Source organism: Canis lupus, chromosome 5 (assembly GCF_011100685.1).
Source record: "Canis lupus familiaris isolate Mischka breed German Shepherd chromosome 5, alternate assembly UU_Cfam_GSD_1.0, whole genome shotgun sequence".
NCBI classification, from domain to species: Eukaryota; Metazoa; Chordata; class Mammalia; order Carnivora; family Canidae; genus Canis; species Canis lupus.
The window spans coordinates 52,066,722-52,087,003 of record NC_049226.1 but is presented as its reverse complement, the minus strand read 5'-3'; the positions used below and the strand labels follow the sequence as shown (position 1 = coordinate 52,087,003).

The 20,282-nt window shown below is 40.6% G+C and overlaps 1 protein-coding gene across 9 annotated transcripts in view; it reads right to left on the bottom strand.

Moving 5' to 3' along the window:
* The window catches only part of DAB1 (DAB adaptor protein 1), a 1,027,070-nt gene that overhangs the window by 780,872 nt on the left and 225,916 nt on the right, over positions 1-20,282 (bottom strand). For all 9 annotated transcript variants that reach the window (XM_038537411.1, XM_038537399.1, XM_038537400.1 and 6 more), the window contains one exon: positions 1,499-1,651. The gene's annotated coding sequence lies outside the window, so the exon portion shown is untranslated. The remainder of the gene's footprint in view (positions 1-1,498; positions 1,652-20,282) is intronic.

Below are 20,282 nucleotides of genomic sequence, written 5' to 3'. Positions count from 1 at the left end.
TAATAGGCATCTAATAAACATGTGTTAAATGGATAGAGTTGGTGTTTAATAAGTCCTTGATTAAATGGCCTAATGACATAAATGGCATAAAAATCCCTACTTAAGAACAATGCTTCAGAAATTATTAACAGACTTTACCTTCTTCTGATTCTCATTCTACAAAAGAAAAATGAGTTTAGAGATAAAACCACTGAAACTTCCAAGTAACACCTCATTCTACAAACACTGAGTGCTAATTCGCATGCTAGGTGAGTTGGACAAAGTTCCTAGGTCAGTCATATTGCCAGTAAAGGAGACTTGTTATCACTGTGGGGGATGCCATGATTGAAGCATACATGGGAAAACATGCAGGACAAAGGAATTTATACCAAACCCAACATTTTTGTTCATGGGGGGATAGTGAGAGTGAGAGAGAGAGAGAGAGAGAGAGAGAGAGGTTTGAGAATGAGTAGTGGATTCTAAGCTGAACATTGAAGGATAATGCCAAGGAAGACTGGGCATGCATACTTCCCCCATATCATGCATACACTTGTGACCTGTGAACTTCCATTTAAATTCCAGATGGAAAGGCTTGCTCTGCTAATTAGCCTCCCACACAAAATCTTTCAGTGTCCGCCCACTCTGCTTAGAGGTTTTCTTTGACACCCAAGTCAACGTCCAACCCCAACCCCTACTGTGTTTTTATAGGAACATTTTCTCAACACACAATGCCAACATATTTGCCACAAGATATTATGGGGGCAAAAGTGTAATTCAATTATGTGACTTAATCAATTCAAATGGCTAATGTACAAGGATCTCAGGATGCCATCCAGCTTTCAACTGAGGGCAAATAATTGTTGCATAATTTCTTAATTCTCCCACAAGACAGTTTAAATTAAAGGATGTCAATTTGCAAAGCCAGACTGCATTGTATTCTTAAATTGGGCCTGAAATAGCCACAAGATGAAGGGTAATAAGGCAGAGAGAGCAGAGCCCAGAGTGCCTGGTGCTGTGCAAAATTGTTTAATACGGTCAGACCCTTTAATCTTCATATCTACTGATGCAGAAAGCAGCATATTTCTGTCACTTATGATAAGAAACATTACTTTTTAAATTCCTTGGTGAGGTCTGCAGATCTTAGGCAGCCAAGATAGCAAGAATCTCAATTTCTGTGTCTGTGAACATTTCTTTTTTTCCCTTAAATTGGTTTTATTCTAATCCATTTAGTCTCCAATCTGAGTCAGAGACAAGTAACCCTGAATGGAACCACACAGGAGAACAAAGGCATGTGCCTTTCAGTTCTCAGATTCTACTGGCAACCACCTCCTTGAACAAGTCTGTGATTAAACAAATAATGAACGTGAGAATATTAACTCTAAGCAAGCAGCTAGTTCCAAAAAGGGAGACTACTGGAAAAGCATTTGAGAGAGACAAAAACACGATCAAAAGTAGAGGATGAGGTGTGAGGAGGTGATGATTGAACTGTTTTCATCAAAGAATTCAGCATTTTACTCACATATGTCCTAGAAAGTGGTTCGATCAACTGGGTGGGAGTGATGTGGAGAAAAAGGAGGCCCCAAGGTCTGGATTGAAGAAACTGGACAACGTTTCCCCAAGACTGCCAGGGCCACGAATCAGGAATCGTCATCGAGAAAATCCAAGGACATAGCTGCAATGAAAGACACCTCTGTCATTTTGAAAGCAAACTAATGAAGGAGAAAGAAGAATAAAGTACCAAGTTAGTCATCACTGTGGAGTTTGGAGTGAGCGGCTCAGCATGAAGCATTCTAATGTGTGTGATGCATGGAGGTGGGCCTCAGGCACAAAGACCTCAAGGATAAAGGGAATTTTCAGCATCTCTGTGCCTAGTGCTGTGCCTGGTGATGTGGAGGGTACAAAGAATAGCACATTCATCAGTCTGTACTTTAAACGTTTGGACTAGGTTATCCATACATGGGCTAAAATTCAAAAGGTACAAATGGTATGGCTCTATCTATAAAACAAAAACCTAGAATGATATTATTTGGTAAAGAAAACATTTTAAATGTTGATAGATATTGTCAAATTACCATCCACAGAGGCTGTACAATTTTACAGTCTCTTTACCAATTTATGGAGAAACAGCTTTCCCTTGTCCTCACCAACAGAGTCTATCTCAGTTGTTTATCTCAAGAGATGTGAGACATAAGGCACAGTAATAACAATAATAATGCTAATATTAAGGAATGAGTATAGAGTTTTAAGTATAGTCTTTAGGTACATTAATCGATTTATTCCTAGCAGCAATCCACTGATACAGGTACTATTTTCATCGTCACTAAACATAGAAGGAAATGAAGACACAGAGAATTTGAGAATCTTGTTCATGACCATAGTTATGCAAGGCAGAGCTGCAAGTCTAATGCTGGCACCTGGCAACTGGCAGCTCTCCAAAGCCTCAACTCTTAACCATTAGCTTTTATACCATAGGTGGGATGTTATCTATGGTATGTGTTATACCAGGGACACACAAATAGAAAACCTGAGGGTGTGTGTGTATGTGTGTGTGTGTGTGTGTGTGTGTGTGCGCGCGCGCGCACGCAGGGGGACTCAGAGACACTGGTTCTTTCCATTTTAATGGAAGTAGTTACAGACTATAACTGGGAAAATTTTGGGCTATTGTGATTGAAATGCAGAACTCTACAAAGAACAGGTTGACTTTCTTACTTTTCTTTCTCATCGCTTTCACTAGAAAAACATTATTCCATAAATATTCATGATGTGTTAGGAAGGTCAGAGCTACAATATGTAAAGAGCGATGTGGTCCAATAAGTATGGTACTTTAAGTAACACACACCTGGGTCTAAGTCCAAGTTATATCACTGGTTAGCTGGATGACTTTAAGCAAATCATATGATTTGTCTGAATCTCAATTTTCTTCAAATGGGAAAAAAAATGAGTCTATGACTCCAGGAAAATTTTTATGATGACTAAATAATACAAAAAAACAATGCCAAACACTCAAGAAATATTATTAGTTGTAAATAACTTGTACCTATCTGTTAAACCTTACCTTCCCTGCTTCTCTTCGCAGACCTCCTGGTTGCATCAAATTAGTTTACTTTTTAAAAATATGACAGAGTTTTCTAGTCTGCTTGCATTTCTGTGTTCTATTCTCTTTTGCTGAAATACTCCCCCTGTCCCCAGGTCCTATCTATAGGAATTCTACAATTAAGCCATAGCTACGTCAAATGCCACCAACTCCACAAAATGTCTCTTGACCAATGCCCTTTGCAATAAACTGCCCTAAATGGTTTGAATTACTAAGTACTATTGGATTCCTAGGTAATATTGGGCTCTACTACTTCTAAGACATTAATCATCATAGTATCAACAGTTAACAAATGCTTTAGTATGTACCTGGCACTGTTCTAAGCATTTCACATATTTCATATCTCACTTAATCCTCTTCACATGTGATAGGCACCATGATCATCCCCATGTAGACATAGTCCTGAACGCCAGTCATTATTAGCTTGTCTTGTCTGCACAGAGGGACTGAAGTCTCCAAAGGGTAAAGATGCCACAAGCATAATTATCGAATTTAGAGGCTTTAGAGTGAAAACACCTGGGCTCTGGTCTTGGTCCTGATCCTATCAGCTATGTGATATAGTTACCATATCTCTCCAAATTTTAATTTGTAAAAAGGGATAACTTCAAAGAGTTATTATAAGGCTTGAGTTTGCAGATATAAGAATTTGAAATAGTGTGTGGCAAATGGTGAACATGTAAATGCCAGTTTATATTATTATTATTTAAATAACATATGGTAAGTTCCAACAAAAGGCTTGCTTCTCCACTTTGCATTCACTATTCTCTCTGCTTGTACTGCCTTACCCCATCCTCTCATTATCTCACTGCCAACCTGAAGAACTCAATGCCTACCTCTGCAGGATCTAGCACTAGCATCTCCTATTCCTCAGTCTTCCTTAGAGGCCGCCTCTCTAGGGAATGCTCCCTCCTTCATGTCCTCTATTACCTTACACTCAATTTGCTTGTACCTTCATCTTACTACATGGAGATTCCTGCTCATAACTAGGAAGTCTATGAAAACAGGGACTTCATCTTAATTATTTTTAATCCCTAATACATAGCACACTATTTGCAAAAGGAGGGTACGCTCTCAGTGCCCATGAAGTGATTAAAAAGACGAATTAAAAATAAATACCTGAATGATAAGAAAGAAGGTTACCAATTCTTAACTCAGTACTATATAATTCACTGAAAAGTCATTCAATATCCCAATCAAAGCATAGAAAAGAAACTCTACTAAAACTAAATGTTTTATAAAAATAGATGAGAGGGTTCTGTAAGGAACCCACTGCATTCCTATCAGCCGCATATTCACTCAGCACGCTGCCAGGCTATTGATGTTTTAGTGATAGACACTGCAAAATGATAGATTCACCAGCAATTCATAAACTGGAGACATTAACAGACACGCTGTTAGGCTGCGCAGATATAAACAGAATATTATGGGAGGAAAATAATAATTAACTCATAAGGAGAGGGGCAAATAAACATTCTATTAAAGGGGAAAAATCCCAACTGAATATAATCTCCTTCCATTACATTATGAGCATTAAAATTAATGGTGTTCGTTTTTCTGTGGTTTGGATAGTCATTGTATTTAAAAAGCTGAAGTTAACTTCACAGGGAAAAAAAAATAAATTAAATGTGCCGGTGTCTCAGGAAACTTCATTTTCTGAGTGAATAGCCAAGTTGATGCACATCACCAGAATGTCTGACAATCAGTTTTCCATACTGGTGTATCCTAAATGGGAAAGAAAACCAACTCTTAATTTAAATTATATTGCAAATCACTTCTTGCCTGCTGAATGGCATTCAGCTGCAGTAGGTGGCTTTCACATAGGGCCCCAAATACAACATTGGCTGATTAATGCTAATTTGAAATGTTTTGGGGGGGGGGGATGGGCATTCAATCTTGGTGCATAGGAGGCTGAGGAAATTCTATGGTGGGTGACTGACTCAAAGGCCAACAGCATATTTGCCATCAGATAAAAATGCACATTCACAAACATACCAAGACAAGTCAATTATTCTCTGATTCACTCTTTCCCTGGGTCCCTTTGTATAAAGAAAACTATTTATACTCCCCATCAGATGGATACATAGAATCATAGTAAACAAGCCCCTGATTCTACTACTCTATATTATATTTCCCACGGCACCTTCCATTGTGGAATTCATTAGTTTTGGTCTTTTTGTTCTTGATTTATCAAAACAGACATTTTGCTAGTGAGCTCAGTTTTACTCCCAGATGCAAAATAGCAGACACAATTTCTGACCAACTGAAAAAAAAGAAACAAAACATGCTTTGTAATCTTTTGGTGAGGGTGACTGGGAATTTGTTCTTCTCTACCTCAATGACTGATACATACAAAAACACTTAAAATCAGAGCTCAAAAGCTTAGGATTCTTTTCCCCTTTCCCAGCTTAAAAGTTCAAAGAGACAAACCAACCCATCCTTGTCTTTTGAACTACTCCCAAAACAATGCATGTTAGAGAAGTCTAAGTCAGATAACCCAAAATGAGGAAAATTTTTCAGAACCAACACCTTAGAAAACAACAGCAAATTAACAGGTGCCATCATTATATTTCACTTATCAAATCAGCAATAGCCTGTAAAAAGAAAATAACACTCTGTGTGTAAGGGTTCCGGGAACGGAATCTCCCCCCGGGGAGAGCCATGCACCTGGGCAGTCATCACAGGGCAGTGTGCTCCCTGCACATTTTTGTTATCAATGATAAGGGCTTGGTGGTATAGATATGGGAAGGTTTTTTGTTTGTTTTTTATTGGAGTTCAATTTGCCAACATTTAGCATAACACCCAGTGCTCATCCCGCCAAGTGCCCCCCTCAGTGCCCATCACCCAGTCACCCCAACCCCCCGCCCACCTCCCTTTCCACTACCCCTTGTTCATTTCCCAGAGTTAGGTGTCTCTCATGTTTTGTCACCCTTCACTGATATTTTCACTCATTTTCTCTCCTTTCGATAGAAGAAGTTTTTAAAAATATTTTGAGAGGGAGGGAGAAGGAGAACAAACAGGAGGAGAGAGAGAGAAGCAGACTCCCTGCTGAGCTGGATGAGGTGGGGTTGGATAACACAGGGTTCCACTACTTGGGGCTCCATCCCAGGACCCTGAGATCATGACCTGAGCTCAAGATAGATGCTTAACTGACTAAGCCACCCAGGCACCTCTAGTGATGGGAGTTTTTGCTCAGATGGTCTGGCATGGGATCCTAGCTCTAGCACTCATGACTGTATTACCCTGGGTACATTCCCCTTTTTGTTGTTGTTTTTAAATGAGCCTGATTTTTCCACTTGTAGCATTATCATGAGGATTTGAGATAAACTAACTTGAAGCATAGTTAGTTGCCTTTCGTGAAGTAGACACTCCATAAATGAGGGCTATTATTATGAGCACTTGAGATACCCGTATCAGGGCATCTAATGACTAATTTATATATGCATCAATAGCCAGTATGCCAGAAGACCATGTTTTCTGTTGTGTGTAAGTCAATGTATTTCTATAGCTGGAAGCTAATTTCCACATTTGATCTCTGACCTTTAAAATTACTGAATGTGCTGCTCTGGAGGGACAGAATCTTTTCCATACTTGACACGGATTTGCAAAATTAGATGTCCGAAGGACTAAAACATAATTTTCATGAACAAGACAATGGTGTAACAAGCCTGGACTATCTCATTAAATCTGACCACCCGGTGAAGTCTTGGTGACCCATCAAGGGACTAGCCTTCTGCTATCATAGGACCTTCTGGCAAGGGAACCATGCACAGGTTTCTGTGAGAAGGTTCCAAAGCTCCAGTGAGTACATCATGCACCCTGCACCTAGAATGAAGGAGTGGTTCTCAAAGTGCATATTAGAGTCACGTGGGGGAACTTTACAACTCATGGCTGTTCAGGCACCACCCCACCCTGTGAATCACAGTCTCTGGGGGTGGAGCCTGCACATTAGAAAACTTTCACAAGGTCTCTAGGTTACTGTCATGTGTAGCCTGGATTGGGGGGGGAAAAATCACTGGACTAAAGAAAGACTCTGGTTGATAGTCTTTAAAAAGTGGTGATTAAAAAGAAAAAAAAAGTGGTGATCTTTCATTTCATAAGAAGGCTGAAAAGTATGGAAGCAACAACAAGAAAAACAGCCCAGAAAAGGAGAGAAGCAAGAAGGGGATGATCTTTAGGAGGGGGAGAGAGGGATAAGTGGTACTTAAAGGTGGGGTTGGTGCTGCCCTGAGAATCTTAGACACTACAGGTCTACAGTCTGGGGGAGAGCACCCCTGGATATACACCATCTCTCCAGCTTTTGCAAGGGTAATACCCGTCCTGGGGGAAGGAGGGAGGATGAGGTAGGAGTAAATGGGGAGGGGTGTGGGAGTGGATTGCCAAGTGAACAGTCCCAGCTCTTTGCCTCAGACTACCCAACCTCATTTGTACCTTCATACCTTTCCATGTTCTGTTTCTTCCACCTAAAATGCTCCTTTCTCCTTCTCCACCATGCAAAAGCCATAAAACATCACCTCCTATGTGAAGTCTTCCCTGATTTTCTCTGGCATAATTAACTGTTCATCTCTTCAGTCAATGAACATTTCTGTCAGAACATTTTGTATATTCCCCTTGGTCACAGCTCATCACATGATATTAGTCTGTGGTTTATGCATATACCCTGCATACTCAGTTCTGGGTGTTTTCTGTGTCTCCTCTTTGGTTTCTGCAACAATGCCCAGCACACAGTATGAATTATTTTTTTAAAGGAGCCTGTAGCACTGTAGTAGACATATTGCTGTGGTCTGCACAGCATCCTGTCAGTCACAATGACTCATCTGTCCACTGGCCTTAGGGGTCAGCAGGTAAACCAGGCAGGGTAATTAAGAGTCTTGCCACACCAACTGATATATGGAGACTGAGGAAAAGAGCCTCAGTTCCAAGACCTGTAAGGATTCCACCTGAGGCTGCCAAAATTATCTTGTTAGACACAAGCATAGAGCTCCCTTTGGCAGGAATGAATATTGCTAAATTTTGACACATTTAGAAACAGAGAGAGGAATAATCCATAGATGGAGAGAGAGGATGGACCCTGTTGAAGTCACTGGGCACCTGGATACAACCATTACTTCCAGACTTCCCAGTTACATGTGCCGATAAAGTCATAATTTTGCTTGTGTTAGAGTTGGATTTCTGTCACTTGAAGTGGAAGTTATTTGCACCAACCCAATCCTATCACAGTAATGATACTGATGACAAAGCCTCCAGTCATAAAAAAATTACACCTGATTCTTCTGTTTGGGAAATCAGTAGAGAATAAGTTCATTTTAAAACAAAGATTTTCAAACTGTCTTACAGATGCTAGGTATCCATTGAGGACATTCAGGGAACAAATTATGGATAAATAGAGAGGCAAGTGCCAGGGGCTTGGCCTGTTCCTTTCTTTTTTAATTGAAATAACTCTTTATCCTGTTTTATATATTGAGATTCCATATTTCTACTTGAAAAAAAAAACCCTTAATGATAAAAACAAAATCAAACAAAAAGTGTGAGAACTAATGCATTAAAGTGTATCCTCAAAAACAGTATATTTTAAATGCTCCCACACATTGTATATTAGCTCTCAGCTACCTGAAAACATTGCTTGCATTGGAAGGACTCATTCTATAAGGGATGGGAGGAACTGGAGTTTTTCTGTAATTAAACAGACGCTGGAAACACTGGACAAAGATGGAAAAATACCGCCACCATACCTGAGATCTGACAGGACATTTTTGTCTCCAAACCCTCGTCCTCTGGAAACAATACCAAATGCTTTTTGAGTGTGTTGTAAGAAATCCTTATGTGGATAAGAATAGAAGGTTCTTCACTGGGTGGTCTTTGGGAAATGGAGCCAGACAGGAACCCTTAAAGACAGTTATGAACAAAAATCTCCGAAGAGTAGCTTTGTAAACTCGGGCCCTAAGTCATGCTTGCCTCCTCTGCCTTCCTCAGTCCTGACGTGTAGTCCTGCTCAGCTGGAGCCATTTTCTGATAATCCTCAAACTCATTTCCTCCTCTACGTCTTCAGGGCATCTGAGGCTCGCCTTTTCTTTCAGAAATCCCTCCCTGGCCTCTACCTGCACTGGCTGCCCCTGCCCTCTAGCCCTCTCATGGCTGCCATGTTGAGCACCCTCAGAAGGAAGGTGACCACAGCCCTGGCTTCCCCACCTCGAATGTGCCCAAGGCCCAGGTTGCATCCTCCTCCCCTGACCTTGCTCGTGCACACCTCCTCTGCTCTTCCACCATCTCCTGTTGCAAATGCACAATCCCACAACCCGGATCTCATCTCCTGACCTTGGTGCCTTCTCTAGGGATGTGTACCTGGGGCTCTGAATCACCATTCTACACCATTCTACATTGAAGTGTTCTTCAACTTTTAAAATTTGGCTTTAAAAAAAATGACCTGTGCCTCTTGTGTAAATGCAGGCTCTGATTCAGTATATCTGGGGTGAGGCCTGAGGTGCTCCATTCCTAACGAGCCCCCAGATGATGCTGACGCTGCTGGGAAAGGATCGTGCTTTGAGTAGCAAGATCTGCTATCAATTATTGTGGAAACCTTTTATTAATTTGCCTAAATAACCTCCCCGCACCCTTACCTACCTGCTCTCAAGAATTAAGCACACCTGAAACCCTCTGCTTGCAATCAGATGATGATGACAATAGCAGTTAATACTGAGTGCTCACAATGAACCTGGTGCTGTTCCAAGTGCTTCTGCTTCAGAACTCATTTGTTCAGCACAATGACCCTATGCTAGTATTACCATTATCATTTTTAAGATAGGAAACTGAGGCACACGGAGGCTGAGTAACTTATACAGGGATACACAGCTCGTAAATAGGGGAGGTTGGCTTAAACTCAGGCCAGTTGTCTCTTGAGCCCACACGTTTTTACTATTACCCTATGCTATTCTGGAAAACTCCCAACTGACAGAGTCCTTCCTTCCTGCCCTTCCTTAGCTCTTTCTGCATTCCTCTTTCCCAACACACAGTAGACTATATACTTGCCACTCTCTCCACCAGACAGTGAATTCTTTGAGACTGGGACTCTTTCTGGTTTAACCCTGAATCCCAGGCACCCCAGCAATTCCTGTCATACAGTCGATGCTAATGACCTATCTCTAAGCTATTGAGTTGCATAAACATTCATAAAACTTAAAACTTTTCCATCCCTCTCTGATAAGGGTTGCTTTGCTTTCAGAGGATCTGAAAGCATGCATCAGAATCACATGGAGGGCTTGTTAAAATGCTGATTGCTGGGCCCACCCCCAGGGTTTTCTTCAGGAAGTTTAGCATGGCACCTGTAAATTTTCATTCTAAATGGTTTCCACATGATAGTGATGCTGCTGATCTGAGAATCACACTTTGAGAACCACTGCTTTATTTACCTCCTCATAGAGTCCCAATTTGCTTTCACAAAGGATCCTAAGGCAGAACACAGGATGTCCCACTTCAGGGGAAGAAAAGGAAAATTCTGTGACCAGAGATGATGTTTACCTCTCCCTCTCCTGTTCACAAGCATAAACAAAGTATAAAATAAATATCATAGTAGTTTACTAACAACACAGAGACTTGTTTCATTTTCTTTCTTTCTTTGTTTCTTTGTTTCTTTCTTTCTTTCTTTTTCTTTCTCTTTCTCTCTCTCCTCTTTCTTCCTTCCTTCCTTCCTTCCTTCCTTCCTTCCTTCCTTTCTTCTTCCTTCCTTCTTTCTTTCTTTCTTTTCTTTCTTTCTTTCTTTCTTTCTTTCTTTCTTTCTTTCTTTCTTTCTTTCTTTCTTCTTTCAGAATTTATTTATTCATTCATGAGAGGCAAAGAGAGAGAGGCAGGGGGATCCAAGGACCACCTGAGCCAAAGGCAGATGCTTAACCACTGAGTCACCCAGGTGCCCTGACTTGTTTCATTTTCCGTTGAAAAAAAATCAAGTGAATTAGCAAAGGACATTGAAAGCAAAAGACAAAAGCAAATAGGGCATGTGGTTCTAGATACTCCAGAGAAAATTAGTCAAGCTTCAATGGACTGGGTACGTCACTTGGATTCTCTGTGCTAAGCATTCAAGATATAGTGAAAGCCACACAGGCCTCTGGAAGTATATATTCAAGCAAAACAAGCTGGCAAGAAGATGCAAACATATAAAGAAAGGAAATAATTACAGATAGGGAAATGCGCTAGTAGAGAAAAAAGCAATATGCTAAAGGAGAGAAGGATGGAGAGGGGAGGCAGTGCTCACTTAAGGTAGGGAGGTTGTGCAGGCCTCTTCAATTGAGCCCACAAGCATGAGAAAATGCCAGCTTGTGAATAGCCAGGGAAGAATATTCCAGACAGAGGGAATCAAAAGATAAGCACCCTGGTCTCAGAAGGAGCTTGGCATGTTTTAGTAAACCCAAAGGAGGCCAGTGTGCTTGAAGCATAGGTGTGAGGTGGGCCTTGTACTGCTGGGGAAGTCTGGATTGTATTCTCAGTGCAATAGGAAGAAACTAGAAGGGTTTCAGAAGAAAAGTGTCCTATCTGATTTGCATTTGAAAAAGATCACTCTGGCTGCCCTGTGGAGAAAGGTTTTCTAAGGGGCAATAGGAAAAGGGAAAGGATCAGTTGAGAGTTAATCTTACTATGCAATGTGCAACATGAAACACCTAACAGCTTGTAGGGGGTGGGAGCCGGGAGAGGTTTATCAGCTGCACCAATTAAAACTTTACAGCCTGTTCAAATAATCCATCCACTTGCATCACACTGTTTAAAGACAACACCCATAAAGCAGTCTGGGCTAATTGTACCAAGTTGCTGCAATGCAGACCTCTACCTCTCTGGAAAAGTCCATGGAAGAATGGCTGTGAATAATCCCCCAGGAGGGAAGATTTAAAGAACACGGTGGCCCGTTGAGAGCTGAAAAAGTAGATTGTGAAGCACTATTTTTCTGTCTTAAAAAATAAGGCCTTTTCAAATTATAAATGAAATTCAAGTCTACAGATGACTGTCAGTAACAATGGCCAACACTTGGTCCACCTACTGAGCCCTCTTGTCCTAAACACAAACACATATTTACAATTCAGTCCACTCATGAGACAGGCACTATGATTCCACCATCCTCCTTTCACAAATAAGGAAGTATGAAGCCCGGAAAGGGTAAGTAATTTGCCTAAGATTACACAGCTGGTAGGTGTTGGAAATGAGGCTTGAAACCAGGCAGTCTGGCTCTGGAGTTGTGGCCTTAACCATCATACTATTCCTTCTAGAGAATTTGCAAAAGAAGAAAAAGTAGCCGTAGTTACTGAGAGGGAGACCCCACACTATGTTTTGTTTCATTTTCCACATAATTCCTGGGACAGAGTAATCTAGCTCTGACAATGAGCTAATATTGGATACTGAGCTTTGCTGTCAGCTGTTTTACAGTACAGAGACAAAATCAGAGACAGAAACTGAGTTCTGAGATAATAGCCTCATACCAGTGATATATGCAAACATAAAAATGCATACTGCTCTTTTTATATTTATTGATTTATTTGTTTTTGAATATTTTATTTGTTTTTCTTAGAGAGAGAGAGTGCAGGAGCAGGGGAGAGGGAGGAGGAAGAGAGGGAGAGGATCCCAAGCAGACTCTGTGTTCGGCACAGAGGCTGATTTGGGGCTTGATCCCATGACCCCGAGGTCATGACCTGAGCTGAAACCAAGAGTTGGATGCTCAACCACTTCAGCTACCCACACTGCTGTTTTTAAAAAGACTCTGCAGAACCTCAAAGAATTTTATATAACTTTAGATCCTGTGGAATAGTTATCAAAACTCAGTTTTCCTAAAATGAGGAAGAGAACATTTCAGAAGAAAGTATGCAGATAACTATACGAACTACTGCCCCTAAAACATTGTGGTTGTATGAGCCAACGATGTCCCAGGCTGGTAGTGGGTTTGAGGTTTAATTCATGATGTTACTGCCAGAGCCAAGGACAGTGCCTGGCACACAATACTTGTGATAAAATTGGCTGAGTTAAAGGGGCATATGCCTCGAAGTCCCTGTTGTACACAACAGGCTGTGTACTGGCTGTGACTTTGGTTATATCAATTAACCCTTTTAGGCTTCAGTTTATCCACATGTAAATCAAAGATATTATCTACCTTGTATCATTATCACGTGTATAGGGAAGGGGGCAGGAAGAAAGTGAGGATCCTAGATCAATGCTTAGCCCAGGATATAGACTCAGTTAGTGGTAACTGCTACTCTATTGTTTTAATTACCTGTAGACTTGAAAACTAGCATTAAGGCCAAACAGGAAAAAAAAAGGCTTTAGTATAAACACATGATTGCATTCAGCCTTCTGAGAAGTATTTTACAGAAATTATGTTCTTTTCCAGTTAACAAAAAATACTGAACCAAAGTGACTTGATAGAGAAATCTGATATTTCAATGTCATGGCTAAAGGGATAGACTCTGGACCAGTGCTTCACTTATTAGCTGTGTGATCTTGGGTGAGTTACTGAACATGTCTGGGTCTCAGTTCTCTCATCTGTAAGATGGGGATGTTAATAGTAACCTGCTTCATGGAATTATTGTGAGTACTAAATGAGACAGTATACATAAAACATTTAGAAGTGCCTAAAAGGATGTGAGCTCTCAGGGTGTTAACTACTGTGATTGTTACGTTGTTTTCACAGTGTGTGTGTTCAAGGTAAAATCAGGAAAGTTGTAAAAATATGCAGAATACTGGGCTCGTGGTGTTTATCTGCATGTGGTTAACAAAGCAACCAACTCCAAAGAAAGACCATTTCAAACTACATTACAAAGCTATCATAATCAAAATATTATGGTACTGGCATGAAAATGGACATACAGATCAAGAGAATAGAACAGAGAGCCCACATATATATAATATACATGGTCACACATGTATGGTCAATTAGTCTATCACAAAGGAAGCAAGAATGGAGAAAAGACAGTCTTTTCAATAAATGGTGCTGGGAAAACTAGACAGCATTATGCAAAACATGAAATTGGACCACCATATACAAAAGCTAATTCAAAGTAGATTTAAGACTTAAATGTAAGACCTAAAACCATAAAAAATACTAGAAGGGAACATAGGCAGTAAGCTCTTTGACATCAGTCTTAGCAATATTTTTTGGGGTCAGTCTCTTTAGGCAAGGGCAGCAAAAGCTAAAATTAACATGAGATTACATTGAACTAAAAAGCTTCTGCACAACAAAGGAAACTATCAAGCAAATGTAAAGGCAACCTACTGAATGGGAGAAGATATTTGCAAATCATACATCTTATAAGGGATTGATATCCAAAATGTATAAAAACTTACATTAACTTCATATATTCAAAAGGGCCCAACCTGATTTAAAAATGGACAGAGGGTCTGAATAGACATTCTTCCAAAGAAGACACACAGATGGCCAACAGACACATGGAAAAGATGCTCAGCATCAGTCACCATCAGGGAAATGCAAGTCAAAACCACAATGAGATTATCGCCTCACACCAGTCAGATTGGCCGTTATAAAAAAGACAAAAGAGAGCAAGTATTGGTGATGATGTGGAGAAAAGGGAACCCTTGCACACTGTTGGAGGGAATAAACTGGTGCAGCCACTGTAGAAAACAATATGGAGGTTCCTCAAAAATTAAAAATAGAACTACCAGCAATTCCACTTCTGGGTAATTATCTGAAGAAAATGAAAATACCCCTATGTTCATTGCAGCATTATTCACAATAGCCAAAGTAGGGAAGCAACCTTAAGTCAATTGATAGATGAATGGATAAAGAAGTGGGGTATGTGTGTGTGTGTGTGTGTGTGTGTGTGTGTGTGTGTGTGTGTGAGACCATTACCCATAAAAAAAATAATGAAATCTTGCCATTCGTGGAAACATGGATATACCTAGAGGGTATTACACTAAGTGAAGTAAGTCAGAGAAAGATGAAAAGATGAATACTGTATGATTTCCCTTATATATGGAATCTAAAAACAAAACAAACAAAACAGAAACAGACTCATAAATACAGAAAAAAAATAGTTGGTTCACCAAAATGGGGAGGAGTTGGGAGGGCAAGTGAAACACATGAAGGGGATTTAGATGTACCAACTTCTAGTTATAGAATATATAAGTCATGGGCATGTAATGTAGGGAATGGTAACTAGACTTATTAGGATCATTTTGTAATGTATAAAAATATTGAACCACTATGGTGTACACCTGAAACTAACAAGATATTGTATGCCAACTATGATTCAATTAAAAAAGGAAGGAAGGAAGGAAGAGAGAAATAAAGAAAACAAGAATGAAAGAAAGAAAGAAAAAGAGGAGACACTGCCACTCTCATTATATTCTAGCATTGGGACAATTCAGAGATGCTGTCTGGCAATCCTAATAGCTACAGACTGGCTATTTAATGACTTACAAAAACAACAAGAAAGAGCAACCATTATTTGATGCCTAAAAGTTACAGAAAATGAAAGATTTGGTTGTGTAAAATAGTATTGTTCCATTCCTTAAGGCAATTAGTGTAATCTGGATAGATACAGCACAGAGTGCTGGCATATCCAGGAACTCCTTTTTCTGTTCTATCAAAGGATAATATATATTTTCACCTTCAGAAAGGTTAGGTAATTATAAATGTATTCTCCTTACTCATAATATTTTAAGCAAGTAATTGTTGCCCATGGGAAAATGTTTAATTATTTCTGATGAACAGTTGTGGCACAGAAACAAGAGCACATGACAGGCAGTGTGGAAACCGCGGCCCAGCTCTTAATTGTGTGGGAATCTTGTCTTTTCATCGTGGAAAAAAAAATCCCATATTGATTTTTTTCTCAATTGATTTCACAAAATTTTTAGTTTAGCAACACTGAGTTTCGCCAATTAGAGCCTCTTCTCGATTTCCCTAGGCCACAGGCTGCCTCATGCCTTCATGATGGAAACCTGATATGGTTTAGGGTTGGAGTACCCAGCTGGTGCCCTTTCTCATACAATATAATCTCACAACTGTATCTCTCACCTCCCTGAGGCCAATGTCTTTATTCTTAAATTTATTTTAATTTTTTAAAGATTTTATTTTTTAGAGAGAGAGACAGAGACAGAGCACTAGCAGAGGAAAGAGGCAGGGGAGAGGGAGAAGCAGAGTCCCTGCTACAGAGGGAGGCCAATGTGGGGCTTCATCCCAGGACTTGGGGATCATGACCTGAGCTGAAGGTGCTCAATGGAGTGAGCTACCCAGGCACCCCTGGGCCAATGTTTTTAAAGGGTTAAGGAAATGGCTGGAGAATGCAGCTCTGGGATTACAGAAAGAGGTGGGAGGAGGCATTTCTCACTCCTTGAGTGGGAGGGGTAACACTAGAGGAGGTGAGCTCTGAGCACCTTGGAGATGACTGTGCACCCTGCTATGGGTTCTTCATGTTACCGGACGGGAAACCAGAGATCTAGCTGGGGAAGTGGCTGACCAGAATCTGCGCAGCAAAAGCAAATCTTAAAACTGAGATGACTCCATATGAAGCTTGTTTGGGAGAAAGGAAAGGTTGACCTGGGAAGAACACAGGTTTCAATCCAGCAGAGTTGACAATGACAATCTGAGAATGGCCCCTGCAGTAAGAAATAGGTTCTGGGGAAAATGGGTGATGAGAAGGGGCTGAAGGGGTAACTTCAGGGACTACAGACAAGCCCCATCAGGCTCTCTCTTCCCTGAAGTTGGCACCTACTGCCTTTCCACTCAGGATGGTGTGCAGTGGCTAAGAACAAGTAGCTTAGGAATCAGACAACCCTGACTGCAAGTCTGACGCTTTCCAACAATGCAATGGAGTAGGCATCACTGTCTCCTTTTATGTATTTAGGAAACTGAGGCTCAGACAGGTGAAGGGGGTTTCTCAAAACCAAGTTTGACTGGGACTTTGACCCATCTTATTTTCAAGCCTACCACTCCCAATGGCTGGGATGTTTCTGTGCAGTATTTCTCTACAGTTACAGAGTGATTTTAACTCTAAAATAGGTAGTTTTATTTTTTTAAGATTTTATTTATTTATTCATGAGAGATACAAGACGAGAGGCAGAGACACAGGCAGAGGGAGAAGCAGGCTCCATGCAGGGATCCAGGACGCTGGGATCATGACCTGAGCCAAAGGCAGACGCTCAACCACTGAGCCACCCAGGCACGCTTAAAATAGGTAGTTTTGTAACTTAAATTTTATTTTAATTCACTGTATATTAGAAACTGTTAATGGATACGTATGATGCTAGTCAATTTTTCTTAAGTATGAATTGAGATAATCGTAGATTCACATGAAGTTGTAAGAAATAATAATGAGGTCCCATGTACATGATTTTCAAATTTTTGATGAAGGTTTTATTTCAAATATGAAAGACTTTTGACCAACGGGACTTAGTAAAAAGAAAAGTGTTAGGCAGCATACATGTGGTCTATATTTATTAGACTTTACAAGTTTTACATTTGCAAGTGGCCTATATTTTTTTTAAGTCTGCAGACATTAAAGCTCTGTTGCCTGAGTTCAACTCCCAGTGCCACCATGTCTCAGCTTTATGATCCCTGTCTCAGCTTTATGATCCCTGTGACCTCTTTGTTCCCGCATTTGTGAAAAGAAGGATGATCACAGTCAACTTACTTATAGGACTGTTGTGGTATTAAATGAGTTAATACACATAAAGTGTTTAGAACATATAACCAGCTGATCTTTGATATTCCTGGAATATATATAAATTTTATATGTGTATGCACTAACTGAAAAAAATAAATGCAATATTTTTTTCACCTTTTCCTTGCATTTTGTGGGTAGGGTGGGGGTGGGGACTGGTTTGTTCTAGAGACTGGGAATAAAGGTGCAGCTTTTTTGTTTTAACCTAAACAACATTTACTTGATGGTTTTTATTCATCCATATCATCAATAAATGTGTTCTTTCATATGTGGGAAATTCAACTTTTTTTTAATACCAGATTTTCCTGCTTGTGGGAAGATATTCAAAGGCATCAGCAGTTTCTCACAAATGTGTGAATTTTATTCCTTTTTTTCTTTTGTGAAGTCTTGAATAGGGAGTACAGTACATGATAATAATAATAATAATAATAATAATAAAAGTTTCCTCATGAAATAGAAGCTCTTTCCTAATTTCATCCAGGTCCTAGAGGCAAAGAGGAAAGTGTATGATCCTATCCCATTGTTAGATGTGGAAGTACTTAGAAAATTCATTTTTTCCTAGTCAAGAAATCTCTCTCTAAAGAATACAAGCAGTATTTATATCCATATTACAGACTGGTAAATGATTACAGCAGACAGAGACATTATTAACAGAAAAAAGTTCAAAGTAGTTGAAGGTTGTCTTAAGGGTTACACCACCCACTCCTCCTATCCCCCTCAGTTCCCCTCCTGATTCTCAACCACTCACTTGCACAGACCACACCACCATCATCATAACCCCCCACCACTTGAGGAAACCAGAATTCACAAAGCAGCAATGCTTTTCAGATTTATGAAAAGCCATCCATGGATGAAAAGTAGGAAAAAAAGTTTCTTCAGAACCCCCCATGATACTTTCATCCAATTTTTGTCTTCACTCTTGCATGGCATGCAGCATTTGTTTCAACGGTCCTGCCCTGGACCCTACTAGAAGTGGATGTACTCTGAGTACTCTGTGCCCAGCATCCAACTCCTCTCTTCGTGGCTGCTCAGGAAACACATTCCCAATGGAAGGGAATGCAAATCTCCCTTCCTGACATATGCTTTTTATCCTAGTCTATCCTGTCTGCATCCAGAAGTCCTGTTTTTCAAGGGTGATTTTATAAAACGCAGGTTGGGCTAGGACTGGGGGCAGATACCACAAGTGCCACTAGGCACAGGCTCATGGCAGTCATTAGGGAACATGGCAGGCACTGAGCTAGTGGGATGGAGGAGTCTTCCTCAGACAGGTACACTTGGACCATGCACTGTAGGATGCTGGGTGTATCAGAGGAGACCTCAGTTTCTGCTGCCTCTTGATTTGGGAGCAGGGAGATAAGCCTGACCACTCTGGGAAAGCTCGAGCTTCATTATCAGTATGTCAGCCTCACAAGAATGAGGAATGTCCTGTTCTAGGATTGCCTACTGGACAAGGCTAAGCAACCTTAGCTGGACCATAGGGGTCACTCTGAGGACACACTGGCTTGTCTAACCTCAGTGCGGAAATATAAGTCAATCCCTTCACAAGGTTTCAGACCTTTCTCCATCTGACTCACCTTGGTATTTAAGCCTGTCACCCTGGTCCATGGGGAAGGCTGGTAGTGTTATTGTTTATTACGAGTCACCTTAATGCTATTCCTTCCTGTAGGGGATCTTCCTGGGTTAACCTGTTTTATGCTTTCTGTTGGAACAGCAGCTGACATATCTCGGTGCATTTGTAATCACTTGACCAATGTCCCTCTTCCTTGCTAGAACACGGGTTCCATGGAAGCAGGGACTATATTTTCCAGTCCACTGCCACATTCCTTGAACCTAGCACAGAGCCTAGTATACTGTAGGTGCTTAATAAACACTTTTAAAATAAATAACTGACAAGAAAAATAGTGTGTAACCTGGAAAGCTTACAAAGCACTTTGTACCTGTAGTAACTAGTATACTTGGTTTTCATATGATCCATATGAAGGAAAATGATTATTCTAACTTTTATCAATGAGAAAAACAAATATTTAAAAAGTCAGCTGCTCACAGCAAGGTGAGAGTTGAAATCACCCTGGATCATCCAGTCTAGCCCTCTTGCTGTGATAGCCCGTGAACTTCCTCCTTGCTCTTTAAATTCTTTCTATTCTCCTAACCCCCAAAGATAAACTTAGAATCACCAGTGCCTTCCATCCCCCACACCTGCTGTGGGATCCCAATTAATAACTGCAAAAAGCATTTGCTATTGTTCCAAGGAGCTGGGAAATCAATGTGTTCATTAGCAAGCTCCCCCTCCCTGCAATCAGCTAGGAAGACGAGGTGCTGGGGCCTGTTCTCTGTATTTCTCTTCAACCATCTGTGACTAAAAATGTTGTTTAAATTCACCCGCCCCAACTCACAATCAGAATTTCATCTCATCTTTAGCTCCTCTGCCTACCCTAAATAATACCCTCCTCCTGCAAAGAAAACCCCAGAACCCCATTCCACCCTAATGGTCTTCCCCTCTCTCCCTGACCCTCCCCAGTGGGTGGGAAAGGGGCCTATGGCATGCGGCTTTCGGTCTCAATTCT